Source organism: Eschrichtius robustus, chromosome 20, assembly GCF_028021215.1.
Source record: "Eschrichtius robustus isolate mEscRob2 chromosome 20, mEscRob2.pri, whole genome shotgun sequence".
Taxonomy (NCBI): Eukaryota; Metazoa; Chordata; class Mammalia; order Artiodactyla; family Eschrichtiidae; genus Eschrichtius; species Eschrichtius robustus.
In genome coordinates, this window is record NC_090843.1 from 17,892,968 (window position 1) to 17,913,601 (window position 20,634).

Genomic DNA, 20,634 nt, shown 5'->3' on the forward strand with positions numbered 1-20,634 from the left:
AGCGGGGGCTACTGTTCGTTGCAGTGCGTGGGCTTCTCATTGCAGTGGCTTCTCTTGTTGCGGAGCACGGGCTCTAGGCACGCAGGCTTCAGTAGTTGTGGCTCGTGGGCTCTAGAGCACAGGCTCAGTAGTTGTGGTGCATGGGCTTAGTTGCTCCGTGGCATGTGGGATCTTCCCGGACCAGGGCTTGAACCTGTGTCCCCTGCATTGGCAGGTGGGTTCTTAACCACTGCGCTACCAGGGAAGCCCCAACATAATGTTTTTGATCTACACATGTTGTGTGTATCAGTACTCAATTCCTTTATATTGCTGAGTAGTATGGTAGGACTATAATTTATTTATTCCTTCTCTTATTGATAGACATTTGTATTATTTCCAGTTTGGGGCTACTATAACTAAGGCTACCTATGAGTGTTCTTGTTCAATTTTATACAAATATGTCTTCATTTCTCTTGGCTACACACTTAAGAATGGAATTGCTGTGTCACGGGTTAAATATATATTTAATTTTATAAGAAATAGCCAAACAATTCTCCAACATGGTGGTACCTTTTTACGCTCCCACCAGCACTATATGAGGTTCCCGTTTTTCCGCATCTTCACCAACATTTGGGTTGTCTTTTTTTAGCCCTTCTAGTGGATGTAAAATGGCATCTCCTTATGGTTTTAATTTGCATCTTCCTGATGATTACTGATGTTGAGCATTGTCACAGGTTGAATTCCCTTGGAAGCAGACTCACTGGGAGATTAGTTGGCAGGAGGTTTTTTAGGGAGTGCACTTGGGCTCAACATCTGTGGAAGAGAAGAGACAGAGCATGATTGAGCAAGGGAAGAAGTTGAGCTGTTATACAATGTAGTGTCAGAGGCCTCAGCTGACCTTACAGAAAGCGCTGAAACTGGGATGAACCGTCAAAAATGTTCTGAGTTTGGACAAGTGGCTGGGCTTTTGTACCCCCATGTTGATTAGTCACTGGATGTAGGCCACTTCGAGAAGAGGCTCTTGTTTATTAAACATTTACTTAGTGCCTGGAGCAATTCATTGTGTGTGTATGTGTGTATAAGCTTTGACCTTGGGCAAGTCAGGGCTCTTCAGCAGAGGCAATCACTGAAGTGGACTGATTGAAAGCTGTCTGCTGGCAGCCTTTCCAACAGCTGAGGAGTAAGTCCTTCATTCCAAAAGGAGAATCAGAGTGGCACATCATAGCATTTACTACAAGCACTTTTCATGGCTTATTGGCCATTTATATCTCTTTATTTGTGAGGCATCTTTTCAAGTCTTTCACCCATTTTTTAATAGGGTAGCTCAAATTTTTGTTGTTAATTTATAGGCACTCCTTAAATTATCTGGATATGAATCCTTGGTCATGTATATGTAAAATGAAAACTGTTTTCCCAGTCTGTCATTTGTCTACTCATTTTCTTTGTGATGTCTTTTTTTTTTTTTTTTTTGGCTGCGTTGGGTCTTTACTGCTGCGCCCGGGCTGTCTCTAGTTGCGGCGAGTGGGGGCTACTCTTCATTGTGGTGCGCGGCCTTCTCATTGCAGTGGCTTCTCTTGTTGTGGCGCACAGCTTTAGGGTGCGCGGGCTTCTGTAGTTGTGGCTCGCGGGCTCTAGAGCACAGGCTCAGTAGTTGTGGTGCACGGGCTTAGGTGCTCCGCGACATGTGGGATCTTCCCAGACCAGGGATTGAAGCCGTGTCCCCTGCATTGGCAGGCAGACTCTTAACCACTGTGCCACCAGGGAAGTCCCAGTGATGTCTTGTGATGAGTAAATATTTATAATTTTGATGAAGTCCAAGTTTTCAATTTTTTCTTTTATGGCTAGTGCTTTTTGTGCCCTGAGAAATCTTTGCCTCCTTCAAGGTCACAAAGATACTCTTCTGTACTTTATCTAGAAGCTGTATGGTTCTTGTGCTACTCACTTTAAAAAATAAGGTTTAAGGTAAGGAGGTTTCTGATTATAAAAGTATTACTTGATCAATGTAGGGAATTCAGAAAATTTAGATGAGCATTAAGAAAATAAAAATAATCAGTAATTCTAAACATATCACTGTTAATAATTAGTATACTGACCTCCTGTCTTTTTTGATGATACATTACACATACACACACACACACCATGTTGGGATCATGACCTATTTCACTTAATATATTATTCAGGTATTCATGTTATTAAATATTCAATGTCAATGGCTATAGATATGCGCTAACTTATTTAACTTAAACTAGTTAATTTATTTAACTAATTTCCTACTCTTGGATATTCAGAGTGTGTCTAATTATGTTTACTGTTTTAAATATAACCCCTATAAAACCAAGCTGACGGGTAGCCCAAGCTAAGATTTTACAGAAACATCATTCCAGCATTTAAAAATAAAAGAAAGAATCAAGGAAAAAGAGGAGGAGAATGAGAATAAAGAAAAGAAAAAGAAAAGTAAATCTTTACTTTCTCAACATAAAACCAAAGGGAGGGGCTTCCCTGGTGGTGCAGTGGTTGAGAATCTGCCTGCCAATGCAGGGGATAAGGGTTCGAGCCCTGGTCCGGGAAGATCCCACATGCCACGGAGCAACTAAGCCCATGTGCCACAACTACCGAGTCCGTGCGCCACAACTACTGACCCTGCGTGCCACAACTACTGAAGCCCGTGTGCCTAGAGCCCATGCTCCGCAACAAGAGAAGCCACCACAATGAGAAGCCTGTGCACGACAATGAAGAGTAGCCCCCACTCGCCATAACTAGAGAAAGCCCTCACGCAGCAACGAAGACCCAATGCAGCTAAAAATTAATTAATTAATTAATTAAAAAAAAAAAAACCAAAGGGAGATTCCATTAATAAGACATAGCAAAGCTTCTCAAAATCCTCTCTTCTCTTCTCCCTCTTAATACTTCATGCAGAGGACAGTTGTTTGAAACTTCCTCCCAACTAGCTCTGCTTTTCCTGGTTTCTCCATTCCCTTCCTTCCTTTTCCCATCATCTCTTTGGTCCCTGACCCCAAACAGTCTGATAAAATTCTTCCCACTTTCCTATAAATATCTGCCTTTTTCAATGTAAATTAAATTGAAGCTCTATTGCATTTTCTCCAAGACCCAATACCCTCATTTTACCAATTGAGCAGCAAAACATTCTTTTTGCCTTGTGGGAGAGAGGAAGGTTGTGAAAATTCATACTTACCATATTTTTTTCTGTCATATAAAGGAGTGGTCCCCAGCCTTATTGGCACCAGGGACCGGTTTCGTGGAAGACAATTTTTCCACGGAGAAGGGGGGTGGGGATGGTTCAGGCAGTAATACAGGCGATGGTTCAGGCAGTAATGCAAGTGATGGGGAACGGCAGATGAAGTTTTGCTCACCTGCCTCTCATCTCCTGCTGTGCAGCTCGGTTCCTAATAGGCCACGGACCGTGGCCCCAGGGTTGGGGACCCCTGATATAAAGAACTTATATGAACAAAGTTATAGATATAGATATACAATACCTTTTTCCTCCTACATGTGATTATTTCCTTAGGCTCAATATCTGGAAGTAAAATCAGGGATCAAAGAGAGTGAACAGTATTTTTTATAATATTTACTTTCTCTTCTGCAAATATAATCCCTCCAGTTATGTACTCTTTTTTTGTTTTTTAAACATGCCACATTTAAATTTGTTTATTTATTTCTGGTTGCATTGTGTCTTCGTTGCTGCGTGCAGGCTTTCTCTAGTTGCAGCGAGCGGGGGCTACTCTTCCTTGCAGTGCGTGGGCTTCTCATCGCGGTGGCTTCTCTTGTTGTGGAGCACGAGCTCTAGGCGTGAGGACTTCAGTAGCTCTAGGCTACTCTAGGGCGCGAGGGCTTCGGTAGCAGGCTCAGTAGTTATGGCTTGCAGGCTCTAGAGCACAGACTCAGTAGTTGTGGCTCACAGGCTTTGTTGCTCAGCGGCATGTGGGATCTTCCCGGACTAGGGATCGAACCCGTGTCCCCTGCATTGGCAGGCAGATTCTTAACCACTGCGCCACGAGGAAGTCCCAGCATGAACATTTTTAAGGCTCTTAAAAATGTTGCCAAACTGATCTCCAGAAATGTACAAATTTACATTCTTTTGAGCAAAATATGAGAATATCTGCTTCCACAACCTCCAGCATCATGTTATTAGCTTTGTTTTCTTTTAATCTTTGTCAGTTTGGTAGACGAAAGTGGTATCCCGTTGCTCTTTATTTGCATTTCTTTGATTCCTAGTTAGGAAGAACTTTTTTTTTAACATTGGCCACTTTTATTGCTTTGGTGAATTGCTATGCACTTTATACTATGTATTCTTTCACTTACCTCCTCAAGTACCACATGAAGCACATGGTATTATTCTCATTTTGGAAAACTGAGAAATGCATGAATTAATTGACTTGCCTGGGATCTCAGTGGCTAGTAACTGGCAGAGCCAGCGCAAGAACCCAGGTTAACCTGACACAGGACAGGCACTCTTTCCACCTCAACGCTCAGTCTTCCCGTGATCTTTTTCCATAAACTCCAGGGCTGATGTAATTTAACCTAAAGAATGGCTGGAACAAGACAAGTCTAGAGCTTGAGTTCCCATTTAGTTCTTCCCTAACAGATGGTGCATAAATTGGCCCACTCAAGAGCAGATGAGGGGACTTCCCAGGTGGCACAGTGGTTAAGACTCCACACTCCCAATGCAGGGGGCCCGGGTTCAATCCCTGGCCAGGGAACTAGATCCCGCATGCATGCCGCAACTAAGAGTTCGCCTGCCGCAACTAAGGAGCCTGCCAGCTGCAACTAAGGAGCCTGCCAGCTGCAACTAAGACCCGGCACAACCAAATAATAAATTAATTAATTAATTTTAAAAAAAGAGTAGATGAGTTTCCATCACCTGTTTCATTTAAATATTGAGAACTGTGCATAGCAGCAATATTCACAGTAGCCAAAACACGGAAACAACCTAAATGTCCAGCGACAGATGAATGGATAAAGAAGATGTGGTGCATATATATACAATGGAATACTACTCAGCCATAAAAAAGAACAAAATAATAACATTTGCAGTAACATGGATGCAACGAGAGATTATCATACTAAGTGAAGTAAGTCAGAAAGAGAAAGACAAATACCATATGATATCACTCTCATGTGGAATCTAAAATATGGCACAAATGAACCTATCTACAAAACAGACATAGAGATCAGATTTATGGTTGCCAGGGGGTGGGGGGAAGGAGAGGGATGGACTGGGAATTTGGCGTTGGTAGATGCAAACTATTACACTTAGAATGGATAAACACCAAGGTCCTACTGTATAGCACAGGGAACTATACACAATCTCCTGTGATAAACCATAATGGAAAAGAATATTTAAAAAAGAATGTGTATATGTGTAAAACTGAGTCACTTTGCTGTACAGCAGAGATTGCCACAACATTGTAAATCAACTATACTGCAATAAAAAAGTAAAAATAAATAAAAAATAAAAATAAATGAATATTGAGAACTGTGAAAAGACATTATTTTCTCTTGATGGTCATCAGACTCTCCCACCTTTTCAACAGGGCCACCCAAATCTGTCTCTAGAATCTCTCAGTGCCTTAATTTCTTCATTTGTAAAATTAGGTGTTGGACCAGATAAACTTTTAATTTCTTTCTAGTTCTTAAATTATATTTTTCTAATTTTCTGTGGAAAAAGTATGCTTCCATCCATCAGCTGTGGCTAATGAAGGCTGCATTTGACAGTTTGTGAAGTTTAGGAAATTCCTTTTAAGAATGCTTTTTTCCTTTTTGACCTGCTTTTCTGTCCTTCTCACTATCCTGTCCCCTTGATATGTTGCCTTATTTTCCAAAGGATCTCTATGTCTCTCTTTGTCTCTGTCTCTCCCTGCCTGGATTTGGATATTTCCCCCCCCAGTTTTGTTTCCATGGTCACACTCTGTATGTTTCTACTTTTACCCTAGACTATTTTTCTCTAGACCCTTTACCATTCTCTTTGCATCAATTTTCTGTGTTCATCTCTGTAGAAGTTACAAGATAGCCATAAAGTCTGGAAACATAGATAACAGTTTATATTTTTACAGATTGAACCCCCTTGATTACTTCTTCTGGGGTATGTATGTTTATTCAGTGAAAATGAAAATCAAAGATAAGTTATACGAGACAAGGTATCACAGACTCATTTGCAAGGAATGGTAGAAACTGCATTAACACTGCATGTACTGTGGGTTGTTGGCCCATCGCATAGAACTAGGCACCCCTAGTGAGGAACATATCGTGTAACGTTACTGAACATAGCATGTTTCGTATTGTAATATTCATAAATCTTTTAAGTATATTCACCCACGTTTCCAGATTTATGGCCACTTGTAGTTCATTAGTGAATTTTTTTTCTTGCCTTTCCTTTCTCTTTGTGTTATCCATATTTCTTCATAAGTATGCTCTTCATTAGAACTGGCCCCTGTTTTAATGACTTAGCTTTGAAATAGAACAAAATGCTTAAGTGGAGTCTATTGAGAAACAGAAGTTGTAGAACAGTTGAGTTTTATTTTGGCCCTTCTATGTTTCTATCCACAGCCAGAATTTCTGTCCCAATTAAGAAGAGGAAGTTACTCAAGAGAGGCCCCTTAGCAACACTCAGCACCCATTTAATAAAACAGCACATCAACCATGGCCTTTTTACTTTACTGAAACAATCCGTGAAATTATTAAAAACAATAAAAAATATCCCTATTGAGTATTATTTCCTGAGGCCTTTATTTTTTATTTTAGTTTATTTTTTAATAAATATTTATTTATTTATTTTTGGCTGCATTGGGTCTTCGTTGCTGCACGCGGGCTTTTCTCTAGTTGCGGTGCACGGGCTTATTGCTGTGGCTTCTCTTGTTGTGGAGCATGGGCTCTAGGCACACAAGCTTCAGTAGTTGTGGCTCATGGGCTCTAGAGTGCAGGCTCAGCAGTTGTGGCCCACGGGCTTAGGTGCTCCGTGGCATGTGGGATCTTCCCGGACCAGGGCTTGAATCCATGTCTCCTGCATTGGCAGGCAGATTTTTAACCACTGCACCACTAGGGAAGCCCTTCCTGAGGCCTTTAAATGTTTATCTATTATTCCTTTCTTTCCTTATTTTGCAATATCATTGAGAGACAAGAACTTATTATTCCCACAGCACAAATGAGAAATGGATGTACAGATAGGTTGTGAATTTCCAAAGTTCTCATTAAGTTGGACCAGATCTGAAGCCAGAGACTGGGTCTCTCTGCTGACTGAGTCTCTTGGCCAGGCCTTTTTATCCTACAAGAAGCTGTCTAGTTAATGTAGAAGATGTGGCTTGCTTATTCATTGCTCTTGGAAAATGAACCTCTTTTTCTGTTCCTCCCTGAAAGAAAGAAAGAAAGAAAGAAAGAAAGAAAGAAAGAAAGAAAGGAAGGAAGAAAGGAGGAGCAGGGAGAAAGGAAGAAAGAAAGAGGAGTTCCCTGGCAGTCCAGTGGTTAGGACTCGGCGCTTTCACTGCCAGGGCCTGGGTTCGATCCCTGGTCAGGGAACTAAGATCCTGTCAGCTGCACTGCAGAAAAAAAAAAAAAAAAAAAAAAAAGGAAAGAAAGAAAGGAAGGGAAAGGAAAGGAAAGGAAGAAAGAAAGAGAAAGAAAGAAAGGAGGGAGGGAGAAAGGAAGGAATAAAGAAAGGAAGGAAGAAAAGAAAGGATCCATAGCAGCCTGCCATCATCTGGAATGGCTCAGGTGATAGCCAGCCACTTAGAGGCAGGGAAATTGTTGTGGTCACTGGTGATCTCAGTGATTTTTCCCACCACCAGCTGTCATCACAATTTCCAGAAAAGCTGCCAAGAAAAAGTAGGAATTAGCATTTCGCAGGTCCCCCTCCCCCCACCATTATGGATCTTGGAACTTTTCCTGACTACTCTTTGCCCTCATACCTTCCTTCCCACACCAATCCAGATAAACAGGCAAGGTATTTGACCTCACCTGCATTTGAAGACCTCAGTACTTGAGAAGCTACTGCCCTTCTGTCAGAAATCTTTACTGAGTTATGATTTCTTTCCCTAATCTGGATCGTTTCCTTAAAATTAAAACACCCAGGGGTCATCCATGTACAATGCTTCGTGTCAGTCTATTTATCTCTTGTAAAAATAAAATACACCGTGTGTGTGTGAAAAAAAAACATCAACAAACGATAGGTGCTGAAGAAGTTGTGGAGAAAAGCGTAACCTCTCGGTCTAAGTGGGATGTAAACTGGTAACGGCCAAATAATAGGAACAGAAAAAAAAAAAAAAAAAAACACCCAGGGATATGCACTTTATCCATACTTTCCCTTTTCCCTTTCTCCTCTTGCTCTCCCCCACTCCAAACAATGCAGTCAAGGTTCTAACTATTAAGACACTTATCACACTGTAGGTAGCTGGTAATTGAAGTGCTTATCTTCACTCTAGAGCTTGTGACTTATTCATGTCGCACCCTTACACAGCACAGTGTCTGGCCCATTGTTGGGACTCAATGAATGTTGGTTGAATAGAACTTGCCTAAATTGACCTCAGGCACCTCCTGAATTTCACAGTGTGCTGAGCTCTAGGGAAAATTGGACTGACTAAGCCAACTGCTCCCTTCCTGTCTGGGGAGACCCACCCAGAGACCAGAACAGGAGGCCGCACCTCTGCAGAGGGAGAGAGAGGGCTTGACTGATGTCCCCCTCTGCCTGTGATCCCACCCCACACTTTTTCCTCTGTAAATACAGCCATCCTGAAACTTGTTTTTTCCAGACACGTTTGTGGGGCAGAGCTACTAATAGAACATGCTGTGGGCTAGATAGGGATCAGGGTAGAGACCATAGCCTGAATTATATCATAGGAAGCACTAAGAAAGTTAGGTTAGAATTTGATAAGAACCTAAGTAGACTAATCTCTGAAGAGAGATATCTGTCTGTAGGGGTTAAGAGTGTGATCTCTAGAGACCTGCTATCTCGGTTCAAATAGTATTTGTGCAGTTTTTAAACTGTGTGACCTTGGACAAGCTACTTAACCTCTCTGTACCTCAATTTCCTCACCCATGAAGTAGGGATAACAATAGTACCTGCGTGACAAGGTTGTTAAAAGAATTAAATCAGTTAATACATGTTCGTGCTCAATATTGTTATTACTAAAGAGGATGGCTTTGGACGGCAGCAGGTTTAATATGCTGAGGTTTGTATGTGCAAATGCAGGGATGGGGAGAGTTAATCATTAGGGTCTGGAGACAGTGGAATTACTTTGTACAAATGAATGAGAAGAATTTGGAGTTCAGGGTGGGGTAGAAATCAGAGGAGAGAGTAAGGAGAAGAAATGAGGGAGAAGGGACAAATTAAAAGCCATTTCAAATTTCCAATAGTATAACAGCAAGATATCTTTTAAGAACAGGTATATTTAATTTGAAATTATTTATGTTGCTGAGCTCTAAACCACCACTAAAGTAAAATGGTACAACTTGGAGAGCAGTTTGGCACTATCAAAATAAAAAGGTACATAACTTTTGATCCTTCAATTCTATTTCCAGGAATTTATCCTACCTTGGTACTTGCAAACAGACTCATGGCCTCTTTGTAATGCCAAAATTTTGGGAACCACCTAAGTGTCCATCAGCATAGTCTATCTATGCAATGGAATACTATGTAGCCATTAAAAAGATTGAGGCAAAGTTATACATATTATTTATGGTTAATAGGCAAGCTAAAAAGAAGAGAGTTCTATTGTAGGCAGAGGGAGAGCACCAAGAGCCAACTGGAGGAGCAATGCCAAAGTCCAAGCTGGAGTCTACATCCTAGAAGAATAGAGACATCACGCCTGGAGCGGCTGGTGGGAGTAATGAGAGTTGGGAATCACAAAGCCTCTGCAGAGTTGCACGGAGGGAAGATCAACATGAGAGCAGGTGGGGAATTAGCAAGCGGGAAGGTCGTTGATGATTCCTTTAAAAGCAGCTGGTGTTTGTAGGTCCCATACAGAAATCGGTAGTTGTGTGATGCCTGGGTCTGGTTTGCTTAATGGACCAGGGACAGATCAGAGCAAGGTAGTAAAGGAGCAGGTAGATGGGGCTAAGAAAATGAGCCTGGGGAGTTGTGGATGGATAATCACAGTTATGTAGATTTTTAACTAGCTTTCCAACTGATCTCAAAGGATATTGATTTAAAAAGTTGATATCAATAAAGAGAGGGGCCTCACTGTTGTATTAGATATTTTTAAAATCAGTAGCTTAGATGATGATAGAAGCAAGATTTAAAATCATCTTAGACAGAGAAAGACAAATATCATATGACATTACTTATATGTGGAATCTAAAAAAAAAAGATACAAGTGAACTTATTTACAAAATAGAAATAGACTCACAGATGTAGAAAACAAACTTATGGTTACTAAAGGGGAAATGGGGGATGGATAAATTGGGAATGTGGGATTAACAGATACACACTACTATATATAAAATAATAAACAACAAGGACCTACTGTATGGCACAGGGAGCTATATTCAATATCTTGTAATAACCTATAATGGAAAAGAATCTGAAAAAGAATATATATATATGTATAACTGAATCATTGCTGTACACCTGAAACATTGTAAATCAACTATCCTTCAATAAAAAATAAATAAAGAAAGAAAGAATAAAATCATCATGACAGATTAGAACAAAGTGCCAAAAATCAACATGATGAAATTTGACAGGGATAAAGTAAAGACTCACATTTAGGTTAAAAAAAAAAAAAAATCAATTGTACAAGGAAGGCATGGGTCTGGCTTGACAGCATTTTACGTGAAAAAGGTTTAGGACTCACCAAACCCAATGCAGTCACAGTTTCATGAAAAGACACAAGGTCAGATCAAAAGAGATAATAGTGTCACTGTGCTTTAAACTGACCAGTTCTGGGTACCTCATATTTATTTATTTGACAAATACTATAATCTATTATTTTCTTCTAATGAACACCTTTTTATTTATTTTTTTTTTTTGAGCAGAGAAAATTTTTAATTTTAGGGTTTTTTTTTTAACATCTTTATTGGAGTATAATTGCTTTACAGTGGTGTGTTAGTTTCTCCTTTACAACAAAGTGAATCGGCTATACATATACATATATCCCCATATCTCCTCCCTCTTTCGTCTCCCTCCCACCCTCCCTATCCCACCCCTCTAGGTGGACACAAAGCACCGAGCTGATCTCCCTGTGCTATGCGGCTGCTTCCCACTAGCTATCTATTTTCCATTTGGTAGCATATATAAGTCCATGCCACTCTCTCACTTTGTCCCAGCTTACCCTTCCCCCTCCCCGTGTCAAGTCCATTCTCTACATCTGCGTCTCTATTCCTGTCCTGCCCCTAGGTTCTTCATAACCATTTTTTTTTTTTTTAAGATTCCATATATATGTGTTAGCATACGGTATTTGTTTTTCTCTTTCTGACTTACTTCACTCTGTATGACAGACTCTAGGTCCATCCACTGGGTACCTCATATTTAAAAAGATATTGATGAACCAGTGTATGCCCAGGGAGAGATCAGGTTGGAAAAGGATCCAGTAACTTATGTGAGGAATAATTTGATGGAGTTTAAAGATATTAAATATTGGGAAGAAAAGACTAAGGTGAATAAATAATTGCTATCCTCAATTAGCTGTTTTTTTTTTTTTTAAGTACGGGCCAACAACACGAAATTGTCAGTATCCAACCATCTTGATCTACAAAAATGTAATTTCATTTGGGTCAACCGAATAGAAGACGATGTCAACTCCTTTTGTAATGCTGCAGAGGGCAAATGAGAATCAATGGTTGAAAGAGGGAAGCAAATATTACATCAGCACAGGAAGGAATCTGTCACAATCAGATGCTCAAGAACAGAATGAGCAGCCTCGCAAAGTTCTAGGTTCTGTCTCATTGAGACAGCCCAAGCAGAGCTGGGTGACAGTCTGTTAGGAATATTTAGCATTTTCTGCATTCAAGTGGGAGACTCTCCATGATCTGGCCTGAGCATCCAACCTCTCTACAGTACAGAGACAACACACGAGACCACTGTCACAGCCACCCTGGCCATCCTGTGTTGTCTCACACTGCTGTGTCTTTGTGCATGTCAGTCCCTTGCCTAGAATTGCACATCTCCTTGCAAATTCCTACTCATCTCTCCAGATGCAACTCAAGTGTGGCCCCACCTGAACTCTAAATGGTGTGTCATACTCTCTTTTATACCTTGTACCTTGTGCTTACTTCTACAGTGGGACTTGTTCTTTTGCAAATGTTTTGTGAACTTCTCTCTTTCCTACTAAATATGAGCTGCCTGTGGGCCAGAAACATGTCTCTTTCATCTTCCATGTTCCCAGTGATTAGAGCAATGTCTTTGGATACTCAATAAATATTCACTAAATGAATGAGGTTGGATGTTTTGATTTTATATACATATATACATAAAATAAAAATTATTATACATATGCATTTGGAATCAAGTGTTAATCAAAACTAACGTCCTTACTATGTGTGATACACATTGATATTTTCTTTTTAATAAATTTATTTATTCAGTTATTTATTTTTGGCTTCATTGGGTCTTCGTTGCTGCATGTGGGCTTTCTCTCGTTGCAGCTAGCGGGGGCTACTCTTCGTTGCGGTGCGCGGGCTTCTCATTGCGGTGGCTTCTCCTGTTGCGGAGCACAGGCTCTAGGCGCACGGGCTTCAGTAGTTGTGGCACATGGGCTCAGTAGTTGTGGCTCGCGGGCTCTAGAGCGCTGGCTCAGTAGTTGTGGCACACGGGCTTAGTTGCTCTGCGGCATGTGGGATCTTCCTGGACCAGGGCTGGAACCCATGTCCCCTGCACTGGCAGGCGGATTCTTAACCACTGCGCGACCAGGAAAGTCCCACATTGATATTTTCTATTTTATTCATTATAAAAAATGGAAGTCATGGGGCTTCCCTGGTGGCGCAGTGGTTGAGAATCTGCCTGCCAATGCAGGGGACACGGGTTCGAGCCCTGGTCTGGGAAGATCCCACATGCCACGGAGCAACTGGGCCCGTGAGCCACAACTACTGAGCCTGTGCGTCTGGAGCCTGTGCTCCGCAACAAGAGAGGCTGCGATAGTGAGAGGCCCGCGCACCGCGATGAAGAGTGGCTCCCGCTTGCCGCAACTGGAGAAAGCCCTCGCACAGAAACGAAGACCCAACACAGCTAAAAATAAATAAATAAATTTATTTTTAAAAAATGGAAGTCATGATCTAGGTTCCAAAATTAACTCGGGTTCCCAGCCTTACACCAAAACACACTGAACTACAGGGTCAACAGCAGGGATTTGAATGGAAGATATGAGAACTTGACAGAAGCTACAGGCCTTCTTGCCAGAAAGATGCATATATGGACTAAACTGACATTCAATTTCAGAGGCTTCCTGGACCCACTGAAGTCCTTCTGTACATCACAGGTTATAAGAAAGTTCCTTCTAACGCTGCAATCTTATTTTTGTGAGACGCATTAAAGTAGTCTAGGAACATTTCGGAGTTGTCCATACAGAAAGCACAAAATTGGAAGGGAGGTACGTAAAGAACAAAGAATAGAGGGAAAATTCTGAGATGGGATAGGCAGGACAGATAAATACATGTGAAAGGTAAAGGAATGGGGAACAAAATAAATCCTGGCTAAGGGTTAGGAGGAAGGGAAAGGTAGGTGCTGCTAGGCCAGGGTTTTAGGCCTGTGGAATCTGACATTCTTTCCAGACAATGGAGCTTGGGGTTCCAGCTCTGTAGCTTTCTTCTCCCCTCCCTATGGCTCACTATTCCTCCCTCCCATTTTTAGGCAGCCCTTATGGAAACTCTGAAACTCTTTTTCTCTTTTCTTCCAGATGGGAAGCTCTGGCAGAAAGAATGTTTTGGCCTGTGTGCAATGACTCCATTCTCTCTGCCAAGGGATAAGGCTAAAATCTGCTTTCTTGGAAACCAGCTCACGTCTTTAGGAAGCATGACCCTAGTTAGGGAGCAATTGGGACCTTTGCGTAAAGGGGAGATAAGAGAATAATTTTCAGCATCCACTAGTACGGTGACACACAAGGATAGTAGGATGTGAACACCGACAAATGATTTAAAAATGGAATCTCCTGTCTCTAAGATCTAAGCTCACACAGACTACTACATTGGGCTTCTTTGAATCTTAAATAACTCTAAAGTGTTTTCAACATTCTGTCGGGGAGGCAACAGACATGCAGCTCACAGTTTCACAGGACAAACAGTGAAAGGGACATGTATGAGGTCTAGAAGCATAATACAACTGACTTCCTACGGAGCCCTCAGGAACCTGGAGATTCTAAGAACTTTTGTGAGGTCCAAAAAACTCGGAACATTACTATAGTCCATAAGTAACTAGACTGAGGCAAAGAGAATGGAATTTGGGGTGGGGTTAGGTAACCTGAGTTAGTCCCTAGATAGGCCCCTGACTCACTATGTGATAATGGCTGGTCACTTCCTGGCTCAGTGTTCCAGTGCCCGTCCACCCTTTCCCCGGCCCCTTTCCCTGCCCAAGAAAAATAAAATCACAACTTTATTCTTTCTTGAGAAAGTTAAACATGATTGTTTCTATAAAGCAATCTGGAAAATAGCCGATCTCTTAGGGCAGCATTATGAGATGATTTTGTTCATTTTATAACCAATGTAACCTCCTGGGTGGTATATAAAGCCATGAAGATGGCAAACTTCTTATTTGTTGTTGGGATCCTCACATGGGCATGGAATAAATAAGTGGTCTGCTTGCCTCTTCTGCCTCTTCTGTCTTTTGGGATGACACTGTTATGTAGTAAAGGCCTCTGGAGAGAGATCTGGGAGATAACTGGGTAACACCCAACTAAGTCAGGGAATGAGTCAGGGCTCAAGGACTCGATACCAACCTCTCCCACTCCTGCCAGGAAACCTCTGGGGTGAGACAGAGATGAGAGAGGAGCCGAGGGGCGGGCCTCACAGCAGCCTGCCCTGGGGCCTCTGACTCGTGGTTTCACCCTGGTTTGCCCTGCAGCTGTAACGTGTCTGCTGACACGCAAGCCCTGACACGCTCGTCCTCCCCCTTTCCCAAACTTCTGCTCAGTCTCAGAACTGTCATACAGAGTGAAGTAAGTCAGAAGGAGAAAAACAAATATCGTATATTAACACGTATATGTTGAATCTAGAAAAATGGTACAGATGAACTGGTTTGCAGGGCAGAAATAGAGACACAGATGCAGAGAACTAACGTATGGACACCAAGGGGGAAAAGCCAGGGGGGTGGGGGTGGGGTGAATCGGGAGATTGGGATTGACATGTATACACTAATATGTATAAAATGGATAACTAATAAGAACCTGCTGTACAAAAAAATTAAATTCAAAAAAATAAAAGAAAACGCAGGGCAAAATACAAAGGACCTTTTGTCAAGGAGGTGATGAGGAAGTAGAAACTAAACTTACCACCGAGGAAACCAGGATAAGAGAAGGGCAGAAGAGCGCCATGGCTGGGCTGACACAGAGAACAGGACCAAGGGCTAAGGCTGAGCAGGACCAAGAAGCACTAGACTGGAATTCTGTAAGACTCAAGAGCAAAATGGCAAAAAGTCACATTTCTTGTTTGGACGTACTCAGTTCTCACAAATCCGTCAACACCATTCCCAGTTTGTGGCAATTCTGAGAAAGAAGTCTCAGCTAGTGAAAAAACAATTTTAGGCACCTACCGTGTACCAGTCATATGTTTTCACATAGGATTTCACTTAGTGCTCACAACAGTCCTACAAGGTAAGTTTTATTATCCCCATTTCACAGATGGGTATACTGGGCCTCAAAAGACTTAAGGAATTTGCCCATAGAGTTTGGACCTGGCCAGTTGGATTGCCCTATACCAAGCTGCCTTTGATTTGAAGTCAAATCAAATCAAAATAATGTCAAAATAGTAGACTTCTTAAGCCTTCCAGGAACAGTAAGGAGCAGACCAGGTAAGGAACAATGAATGGAGACCTCTAAATCTCTGAACGTAGGTACTTAAAAACCCTGGAATTGCTGGGTTTGCATAGGCCTCTATGCAATCTGAGATCCCAGTGAAACCTTGGTACCCTCTAGTGGAAGTTTCCTGCATTCACACAGCTTTCCTGGCTTCAACCGTGAAGAGCTGGAAAGGAAGCCCTCACCCAGCCACTGGAGAGCATTCCCAAAGAATGGCCAACTGGAAGATACATGTTTGTATGTCAGGGCCCATGGAGGGTAGAGGAAAGAATACAGACCAGAGGGAAGGTGTGCTGAGCCACTGGTTCACAAGGGTCCCCAAAGGGAGTCCTTGTTAGGCCTTTGTGCATTATTAATAGGAGCTCAATACACATCAATGGGGGCTGTAGGTTTTTAGGGCTCAAGAGAGTAATTTTTTTTTTAATGGGGGAAATTAGTGATCGGAGATGCAAAGTGACTCCCAAGGCCACAAGGAAGTCAATGTCAGCAATGGTGAGACCAGAACCCATGTCTCCTGCCTCCCAAACCAGAGTTCTTCCCATTGTATCACACTTCCCATTTTTTGGGAACCCAGACTATGAGAACAAGCTCCCAGGCTCCTGAATCTTATGCCTACAACCCTGCAGGCATTCCTGGAGCTTCTGCCCCAAGTTCCCAGTGCCAAGATGTCAGATTTATTTCTGTCTCCCTCCTCCCGCAGAGGTAATCCCTGGGAATGGAAGTGGGTTAGAAACAGATTACTCTGATCCAGGGGCTTTGTTCTCTCCTCCCTGAACGTGGTGGGGTGGGGGAGGGCCCGGGGTGAGGGAGAGGGGAAGTCACAAATAGCATGAAATTCCCTTTTAGGATTATCACTTGATTTAGCCAGCTGGGGCGAAAGTGGAGCAAGAAGAGGGGAGGGATTAGTTCTAGACCTCGCTTGAACAGCGGGATACATGGGCTTCTTTTCTGGCTGAGCCAGGATGACCAATACCTCTTCCTTAACATACCTTTAGAAATAAAGAGGCTGAGGCAGGCAGCAAAGGATAAAGGAAAAAGCCTTTGTCTTCAGCAGCAGGGATGAATGGAAGGATGGATGAGACAGACGAGCAGCTAGGAGAAGAAAGTCATGCAGCACAGAAATAAGGAATCACGGGCTTCCCCGGTGGCGCAGTGGTTGAGAATCTGCCTGCCAATGCAGGGGACGCGGGTTCGAGCCCTGGTCTGCGAAGATCCCACATGCCACGGAGCAACTGGGCCCGTGAGCCACAATTACTGAGCCTGCGCGTCTGGAGCCTGTGCTCCGCAACAAGAGAGGCCGTGATAGTGAGAGGCCGTGATAGTGAGAGGCCGTGATAGTGAGAGGCCGTGATAGTGAGAGGCCGGCACACCGCGATGAAGAGTGGTCCCCGCTCTCCGCAACTGGAGAAAGCCCTCACACAGAAACGAAGACCCAACACAGTCATAAAGAAATAAAGAAAGAAAGAAATAAGGAATCACTTTTGGGCATGGAAACAACCTTCATTTCAATGGTTTTAACTTTAACAGAGCTGAGGACTGCTCCCTAGAGGAAAAGAGCTTACACACATAGGACTTCCTGAGGATTTCCAATTCATATCCAGGTTATGGGCTCTTTTGCTTTAGGAACACTGCACTGGGGTGGACTCTGGGACTGCCGATGTTATCTGTGTCCAGCATAAAGAGCAGACACTTACTAGGACTCTGCTAGGCTCCATATATCCCTTCCATGGCTATCATGGGGCTTGGAAGCAGTTACCATAACTAACCAAAGTGGGAACATGTATTAATTCATTTAATGACTTAGTAACAATTCTATGAGTTAGGTACTCAATTTCCCCTTTTCTATGGTGAGGAAAAGAAGTGGAGCTAAGATGTACACTCAGGCACCACTATGTGAGAGTCATAGATAGTCAACTCTCCTAGTGACAAAGAAGCTCTGCTAACATTGTTAGCTAAAGATCAGTTGAAAACATTTCTTAGAAAGTCAGAATTCTTCGTTTCTTCTATGTCACCTTATCTTGGACAATTCACTTCACTTCCTTTGTTCTTCATGCGCTCTCTCAAGGGAGGGAAGTACAACATAAACATGTGGCAAGCCTATCACTCGCTTCAATCCAAGTATCATATTGTTTACGGTAATCAATAAACATACTGTAATCAGATTCTTCCAATTCTCCAGAAGGATCTTCCGTGTTCAAATCAACAGTGCTTCTCCTAGAACGTAGACTACCAGGCAGAATTTTAGAAGTTCCAATATTTGATATCATCTGCCACTAAGAGGGAAAAAAATCCAAATACAGTACATATCCCACTGCTCATGGGATATCCCATCTTCTTTGGATCCATTTAGAAATTTCAGTAAGACGAGTGATTCCAGGAAACCCCCCTATTTGGAGAAACAGGAAATCAACTTTGCCCTCTGCCTCATCATATTTTATCTGGGATTCTACTGATCCACTTATTTTTTTTCCCCCATGATCACTTATTGAATAAATATTTGAGTGTCTACTACGTGCAAGACTGTTTTTTGCAAGGTTAAGCCCCTAACCACCTTATTCCTTCCTCTAATTACACAATAAGTTTCCTTCTCTTGCTCTCACTTTGCTTTTTCTGAAATGTGAACTACTTGGGTTGTAGGATTACGAAATATCCTTTTCATGTTAACTTCCCCAGGCAGACAACTCCCAATTTTCCATGCAGTTAATGAGATAGGAAGATAATACGAATTTTCCAAAACAGCAGCTAATAAAACCCACTTATAATTCATCTCAGAATGAATTAAACAAGATTGACTTCCCTTATTATTTCATCCAGGTTGATATGGAACAAGTTTGCATTCCCTGAGAAACTGACCAGAAGGCAGGCAGAGATGATCTGGGATGTGTTGGCTACCATGTGAGGCAAACATAAAACTCAACAGTGAAGTAGATAATCCCAGAAAGACTATATCAATGTTCTGTATTAATAACCACTCATCATGGATTGGGGTTTCCCCACTTTGTCAGGAAAACCAGTTAAAAAAAAAAGTTCATGTTTTATTTTCTGGGGCATAGAGTAGATTGACAGGACTCTGTTAAGAAATAATTAGATACATCTTGGGACTTCCCTGGTGGTCCAGCAGTGAAGATTTCACACTTGCAATGCAAAGGGCACGGGGTTCAATCCCCGGTTGGGGAACTAAGATCGCACATGCCACACAGGGTGGCCAAGAAAATGTTAAAAAAAGTAAAAATTAAAAAAAAGAGAAATAATTAGATATACCTCATTTAAATGCTTAATATATATTCTTTAATTATCACATACGTATAATACCTAATTTCATCACTATTAATGTATCATGCTATAGGTTCTATGCTGTGGCTAGGACTTGTGGGGGAATTCTTACCCTTGAAGAATATACAGGGACTTCCCTGGCAGTCCAGTGGTTAAGACTCTGTGCCCCCACTACAGGGGGTGCAGGTTCAATCCTCGTTTGGGGAATTAAGATCCCACACGATGCCCTGCGCAGCCAAAAAAAAAAAGGAAAAAAAAAAATCAATGTGTGTGTATGTGTGTATATATATATATGTATATATATATATATATATATATATATATATATATATATATATATATATATATATATACACACACAGTATGGTTAAAAAGTCAAGATTTAAGACATGAGATCCCCAAACTCAAAAGTAATCTCTCTTTCCTTTGATAGTCCTTAGCATTTTACTTGGACCTTTGTAGCAATTCTATTTCAACCCTGTACAGCCCACAGCTCCCAACTCACTGCAAAATACCATAGGTAAATGCTCAATAAACGTTAATTGACAGAATGAGAAAAAACCCAAGGGTAAGTATGAAAAGTGTTTGTCATTCAACGATGACTACAGCACTGGATTTTCCAGGATGACCCCAACAACATGAATCCTTTAACCACTTAATGTGAAGCAATACAGCGTAGTAGTCAGTGCATGGGTTCTGGAGTTTGCTTGAATTTGAATCCCAGTTCTGCCAGTTATTAGCCGTGTGACCTTAAATAAATTACGTACTTAATTTCTATGCAACATCATATGTAAAAGGAGCATATTGCTCGTTTGTGGTGAAGACTGAGTTAATATATGTAAAAAGTTTAGAAAGATGCCTGGCACCCGGTAAACAATTTCTAAGTATAAGCTATTTTTTGTTAATAAAAATATTATTGTGCCTCATATTATTATGCCTCTGTCCCAAAATGGCAAACAGATAAATGCTTTTGTCAGTCCACGCGTCTTTTGCTTCAATAAACATAGTAGTCATTAATTTCCTTAATTTGCTAGTAAGAAAGAATATTCTTCATACGGTACAGATTGGGAAAACTAGAGCTCCGGATTAAGGTTACCCCGAATATCGAGGTCGGATACAGACCCAGAATCTAGTCATTTTTGCCCTTTCTAGGATCCAAGAAGGCACTGAAGAAAAATAGTCATCTCAGAAGGGAAACATCTTTTCGTTCACAAGGTGCAGCACTGTCCCAGTCTTTCTCGAATGCAGTAACTCCTGGCAGCCATGAAGACTGGCGCGCAGGCGCAGCTTCGGCTGCACGCTCTCCGCCTGGCGCGTGACAACCGTGCTTCCACCCTACCCCCAACGCCGTTTTACTGCGCATGTGCAGCCCAACTCCTCCACCACCACCCACCCGGACGCGTACGTGCGCGTTCGCGCCGCTCACACTTCG

General features: G+C 42.0%; 1 long non-coding RNA gene across 2 annotated transcripts; it reads right to left on the reverse strand.

Annotated features, from left to right (window-relative positions):
- Window positions 1-317: 317 nt before the first annotated feature.
- LOC137755134 (uncharacterized) lies at window positions 318-20,470 on the reverse strand. Of its 2 annotated transcripts, none has more exons than XR_011071972.1 (4): window positions 20,325-20,470; window positions 19,315-19,429; window positions 15,405-15,517; window positions 318-792 (listed from the first exon to the last, which is right to left on the reverse strand). It is a non-coding gene; the product is annotated as an uncharacterized lncRNA (long non-coding RNA). The 2 variants fall into 2 exon arrangements; XR_011071973.1 differs by having other exon boundaries at window positions 15,405-15,525.
- Window positions 20,471-20,634: the final 164 nt, after the last annotated feature.